Consider the following 6980-nt stretch of genomic DNA (forward strand, 5'->3'; position numbering starts at 1 on the left):
CCCATCGGACGCTGGGTGGGGGTCGGCACGGGCCTCCGCGGGCGAGCTGCGCATCTGGAAGTCAAAGGGCCGCCCTCGGAGAAGATCGTTGTGCTACCCCGCGCGGGGAGCGATTCGGACGACGGGCCCCCACGCCGAGGTGGGTGGGCGCCCCGCCATTCGCCCGCGCGGGTCGTCGGACCCCTGCCGTACCACAGTTCGGGTCAAACTCCCCCTCTGCACGGCAGCCACCGTCCTGCGAACGGGAGGCGACTGCCGGCGTGCACGCCCAAGGATGCGTGCCTGAATCCCGGGGGGGTAAAAGAGGAAGGAGACCGCCCGCCTTAGACCGACGCGGGCTCCAAAGCCCGGGCCGAGCGAGCGGCACCACCTCCCCACCCGGGAGCGCTGAGCCAAATCGATCGGAGGAAGAGCCGGTGGGGGGCATGGGTGAGAAACCCCACCCGCTGCCATCCTTCCCCTCGGGGAGACGGGGAAGAAACATGCCCGATAGTCCTGGAGGTACCTCTCCGACACGCTACGGGCGCCCTCGAGACGGAATCCGGGTCACAGTGCGATTCTCTCATAGGTCTCCCCGGTGGCGTGGAAGCGGGAGACATCCGACGCAGAGAAACGCCAAGCCTGCTCTGAGGGGACCGAGTCAGGGGGTGCAATCCGCCCTCCTGGAGCCCTCCTCGGGACGAAGACTCCAGATCTGCCTCCCTTCTGACATCCGTCACCCTCGGAGAACCAGAACACGCTTGGGGAGGGTCCGTTCAGGCTCAGGCGACCCGGGAAACGCGTCTCTGACTTGGGGCAGACGACCGGCAAGAGTCCCCCTGGAGCCGCGGAAGCCTGGTGTCGACGCGAGGGCGGACTTCCATGCAAACAGGGGGGTACTCGCCAAACCGCCTACCCGACTTGAGGAACCACGAAAACATCGGAAATCAGTCGGGCCCGAGAGGTACCCCTCTCTCCTATATCCTGCAGCTGGTGTGCAAAAGTGGGTATTTGCATGGCGAAACACCGACCCCCACTTTAAGGGAGCGAAGCCGAAAAGTGTCCGACTTCCTGGAGCTGTGCGGCGGATCCGGCGGCCAGAAATTCCTCATTCCGGTTCTATTTTTTTTTTTTTCGATTTTGCGAAATTTGGCGGCCAGGCGGCGTAGCTGGGGCCTGGACTAGCCCGAAACACCTGGAGCCGGCGAGCGGAACGAATTTCCCAACGTTCTGCGGCTCCCGGAAGCCAAAAACGCATCGCCGAAAAATTTCAAAGTCCCAAGGACTCGTTCTTGAAAATCGATCCGGGGGCCATGGAAGTGTCCTCGGTACAGCTTCAGAGCTTTCCCCCCGCCTGGAAGTCTGAAAGTTCTATGTTTGTTCTAAGTGGAAAATCGCGTTTTTTTCAGTGTTCCACCCATCAGACCCAAACTTTGCCCACGCTTAGGTCTCTGTCTCGGGGTGCTTTACAACATATTGACGCCCCTTTAGGGTGGAAGTAGGGGAAAGGGGTCATTTTTTTCACAAAATCGGAAATTTCTCAAAATATTTCTAAGTGTCAAGGACACTTTTGGAAAATCTTCCCCAGGCTCCTGGAAGCCTCCTCGGTACGCCTCCTGCGGTTTCTCCCTGCCTGGAAGTCTGACACTTGTCTGAAATTTTTAGAGTATGAAAATGCGGTTTTTCACCCAAAATTCGACTTTGCGCCCATGACCCGCAAACTTCACCCACAGTTAGGTCACTGCCTTGGGGTACCTCACATCATATTGACGCCCCCCTGGCGTGGAAGTAGGGGAAACGTGTCAATTTTCACAAAATCGTGATTTTCTGAAAATATTTCTAAGTGTCAAGGACACTTTTGGAAAATCTTCCCCAGGCTCCTGGAAGCCTCCTCGGTACGCCTCCTGCGGTTTCTCCCTGCCTGGAAGTCTGACACTTGTCTGAAATTTTTAGAGTATGAAAACGCGGTTTTTCACCCAAAATTCGACTTTGCGCCCGTGACTCGCAAACTTCACCCACAGTTAGGTCACTGCCTTGGGGTACCTCACATCATATTGACTCCCCCCTGGCGTGGAAGTAGGGGAAACGTGTCACTTTTCACAAAATCGTGATTTTCTGAAAATATTTCTAAGTGTCAAGGACTCTTTTGGATAATCTTCCCCAGGCTCCTGGAAGCCTCCTCGGTACGCCTCCTGCGGTTTCTCCCTGCCTGGAAGTCTGACACTTGTCTGAAATTTTTAGAGTATGAAAATGCGGTTTTTCACCCAAAATTCGACTTTGCGCCCATGACCCGCAAACTTCACCCACAGTTAGGTCACTGCCTTGGGGTACCTCACATCATATTGACGCCCCCCTGGCGTGGAAGTAGGGGAAACGTGTCAATTTTCACAAAATCGTGATTTTCTCAAAATATTTCTAAGTGTCAAGGACACTTTTGGAAAATCTTCCCCAGGCTCCTGGAAGCCTCCTCGGTACGCCTCCTGCGGTTTCCCCCTGCCTGGAAGTCTGACACTTGTCTGAAATTTTTAGAGTATGAAAATGCGGTTTTTCACCCAAAATTCGACTTTGCGCCCATGACTCGCAAACTTCACCCACATTTAGGCGACTGTCCTGGGGTACCTCACAACATATTGACGCCCCCCCTGGCGTGGAAGTAGGGGAAACGTGTCAATTTTCACAAAATCGTGATTTTCTGAAAATATTTCTAAGTGTCAAGGACACTTTTGGAAAATCTTCCCCAGGCTCCTGGAAGCCTCCTCGGTACGCCTCCTGCGGTTTCTCCCTGCCTGGAAGTCTGACACTTGTCTGAAATTTTTAGAGTATGAAAATGCGGTTTTTCACCCAAAATTCGACTTTGCGCCCATGACTCGCAAACTTCACCCACATTTAGGCGACTGTCCTGGGGTACCTCACAACATATTGACGCCCCCCTGGCGTGGAAGTAGGGGAAACGTGACAATTTTCACAAAATCGTGATTTTCTGAAAATATTTCTAAGTGTCAAGGACTCTTTTGGATAATCTTCCCCAGGCTCCTGGAAGCCTCCTCGGTACGCCTCCTGCGGTTTCTCCCTGCCTGGAAGTCTGACACTTGTCTGAAATTTTTAGAGTATGAAAACGCGGTTTTTCACCCAAAATTCGACTTTGCGCCCGTGACTCGCAAACTTCACCCACATTTAGGCGACTGTCCTGGGGTACCTCACAACATATTGACGCCCCCCTGGCGTGGAAGTAGGGGAAACGTGACAATTTTCACAAAATCGTGATTTTCTGAAAATATTTCTAAGTGTCAAGGACTCTTTTGGATAATCTTCCCCAGGCTCCTGGAAGCCTCCTCGGTACGCCTCCTGCGGTTTCTCCCTGCCTGGAAGTCTGACACCTGTCTGAAATTTTTAGAGTATGAAAATGCGGTTTTTCACCCAAAATTCGACTTTGCGCCCATGACCCGCAAACTTCACCCACAGTTAGGTCACTGCCTTGGGGTACCTCACATCATATTGACGCCCCCTGGCGTGGAAGTAGGGGAAACGTGACAATTTTCACAAAATCGTGATTTTCTGAAAATATTTCTAAGTGTCAAGGACACTTTTGGATAATCTTCCCCAGGCTCCTGGAAGCCTCCTCGGTACGCCTCCTGCGGTTTCCCCCTGCCTGGAAGTCTGACACTTGTCTGAAATTTTTAGAGTATGAAAATGCGGTTTTTCACCCAAAATTCGACTTTGCGCCCGTGACTCGCAAACTTCACCCACATTTAGGCGACTGTCCTGGGGTACCTCACAACATATTGACGCCCCCCCTGGCGTGGAAGTAGGGGAAACGTGTCAATTTTCACAAAATCGTGATTTTTTCAAAATATTTCTAAGTGTCAAGGACACTTTTGGATAATCTTCCCCAGGCTCCTGGAAGCCTCCTCGGTACGCCTCCTGCGGTTTCTCCCTGCCTGGAAGTCTGACACTTGTCTGAAATTTTTAGAGTATGAAAATGCGGTTTTTCACCCAAAATTCGACTTTGCGCCCATGACCCGCAAACTTCACCCACAGTTAGGTCACTGCCTTGGGGTACCTCACATCATATTGACGCCCCCCTGGCGTGGAAGTAGGGGAAACGTGTCAATTTTCACAAAATCGTGATTTTCTCAAAATATTTCTAAGTGTCAAGGACACTTTTGGAAAATCTTCCCCAGGCTCCTGGAAGCCTCCTCGGTACGCCTCCGGCGGTTTCTCCCTGCCTGGAAGTCTGACACTTGTCTGAAATTTTTAGAGTATGAAAATGCGGTTTTTCACCCAAAATTCGACTTTGCGCCCGTGACTCGCAAACTTCACCCACATTTGGGCGACTGTCCTGGGGTACCTCACAACATATTGACGCCCCCCTGGCGTGGAAGTAGGGGAAACGTGTCAATTTTCACAAAATCGTGATTTTCTCAAAATATTTCTAAGTGTCAAGGACACTTTTGGAAAATCTTCCCCAGGCTCCTGGAAGCCTCCTCGGTACGCCTCCTGCGGTTTCTCCCTGCCTGGAAGTCTGACACTTGTCTGAAATTTTTAGAGTATGAAAATGCGGTTTTTCACCCAAAATTCGACTTTGCGCCCATGACTCGCAAACTTCACCCACAGTTAGGTCACTGCCTTGGGGTACCTCACATCATATTGACGCCCCCCTGGCGTGGAAGTAGGGGAAACGTGTCAATTTTCACAAAATCGTGATTTTCTCAAAATATTTCTAAGTGTCAAGGACACTTTTGGAAAATCTTCCCCAGGCTCCTGGAAGCCTCCTCGGTACGCCTCCTGCGGTTTCCCCCTGCCTGGAAGTCTGACACTTGTCTGAAATTTTTAGAGTATGAAAATGCGGTTTTTCACCCAAAATTCGACTTTGCGCCCATGACTCGCAAACTTCACCCACATTTAGGCGACTGTCCTGGGGTACCTCACAACATATTGACGCCCCCCCTGGCGTGGAAGTAGGGGAAACGTGTCAATTTTCACAAAATCGTGATTTTCTGAAAATATTTCTAAGTGTCAAGGACACTTTTGGATAATCTTCCCCAGGCTCCTGGAAGCCTCCTCGGTACGCCTCCTGCGGTTTCTCCCTGCCTGGAAGTCTGACACTTGTCTGAAATTTTTAGAGTATGAAAATGCGGTTTTTCACCCAAAATTCGACTTTGCGCCCATGACCCGCAAACTTCACCCACAGTTAGGTCACTGCCTTGGGGTACCTCACATCATATTGACGCCCCCCTGGCGTGGAAGTAGGGGAAACGTGTCAATTTTCACAAAATCGTGATTTTCTCAAAATATTTCTAAGTGTCAAGGACACTTTTGGAAAATCTTCCCCAGGCTCCTGGAAGCCTCCTCGGTACGCCTCCGGCGGTTTCTCCCTGCCTGGAAGTCTGACACTTGTCTGAAATTTTTAGAGTATGAAAATGCGGTTTTTCACCCAAAATTCGACTTTGCGCCCGTGACTCGCAAACTTCACCCACATTTGGGCGACTGTCCTGGGGTACCTCACAACATATTGACGCCCCCCTGGCGTGGAAGTAGGGGAAACGTGTCAATTTTCACAAAATCGTGATTTTCTCAAAATATTTCTAAGTGTCAAGGACACTTTTGGAAAATCTTCCCCAGGCTCCTGGAAGCCTCCTCGGTACGCCTCCTGCGGTTTCTCCCTGCCTGGAAGTCTGACACTTGTCTGAAATTTTTAGAGTATGAAAATGCGGTTTTTCACCCAAAATTCGACTTTGCGCCCATGACTCGCAAACTTCACCCACAGTTAGGTCACTGCCTTGGGGTACCTCACATCATATTGACGCCCCCCTGGCGTGGAAGTAGGGGAAACGTGTCAATTTTCACAAAATCGTGATTTTCTCAAAATATTTCTAAGTGTCAAGGACACTTTTGGAAAATCTTCCCCAGGCTCCTGGAAGCCTCCTCGGTACGCCTCCTGCGGTTTCCCCCTGCCTGGAAGTCTGACACTTGTCTGAAATTTTTAGAGTATGAAAATGCGGTTTTTCACCCAAAATTCGACTTTGCGCCCATGACTCGCAAACTTCACCCACATTTAGGCGACTGTCCTGGGGTACCTCACAACATATTGACGCCCCCCCTGGCGTGGAAGTAGGGGAAACGTGTCAATTTTCACAAAATCGTGATTTTCTGAAAATATTTCTAAGTGTCAAGGACACTTTTGGAAAATCTTCCCCAGGCTCCTGGAAGCCTCCTCGGTACGCCTCCTGCGGTTTCTCCCTGCCTGGAAGTCTGACACTTGTCTGAAATTTTTAGAGTATGAAAATGCGGTTTTTCACCCAAAATTCGACTTTGCGCCCATGACTCGCAAACTTCACCCACAGTTAGGTCACTGCCTTGGGGTACCTCACATCATATTGACGCCCCCCTGGCGTGGAAGTAGGGGAAACGTGTCAATTTTCACAAAATCGTGATTTTCTCAAAATATTTCTAAGTGTCAAGGACACTTTTGGAAAATCTTCCCCAGGCTCCTGGAAGCCTCCTCGGTACGCCTCCTGCGGTTTCCCCCTGCCTGGAAGTCTGACACTTGTCTGAAATTTTTAGAGTATGAAAATGCGGTTTTTCACCCAAAATTCGACTTTGCGCCCATGACTCGCAAACTTCACCCACATTTAGGCGACTGTCCTGGGGTACCTCACAACATATTGACGCCCCCCCTGGCGTGGAAGTAGGGGAAACGTGTCAATTTTCACAAAATCGTGATTTTCTGAAAATATTTCTAAGTGTCAAGGACACTTTTGGAAAATCTTCCCCAGGCTCCTGGAAGCCTCCTCGGTACGCCTCCTGCGGTTTCTCCCTGCCTGGAAGTCTGACACTTGTCTGAAATTTTTAGAGTATGAAAATGCGGTTTTTCACCCAAAATTCGACTTTGCGCCCATGACTCGCAAACTTCACCCACATTTAGGCGACTGTCCTGGGGTACCTCACAACATATTGACGCCCCCCTGGCGTGGAAGTAGGGGAAACGTGACAATTTTCAC

Source organism: Ranitomeya imitator, unplaced genomic scaffold (genome assembly GCF_032444005.1).
Source record: "Ranitomeya imitator isolate aRanImi1 unplaced genomic scaffold, aRanImi1.pri SCAFFOLD_795, whole genome shotgun sequence".
In the NCBI taxonomy this organism is placed as follows: Eukaryota; Metazoa; Chordata; class Amphibia; order Anura; family Dendrobatidae; genus Ranitomeya; species Ranitomeya imitator.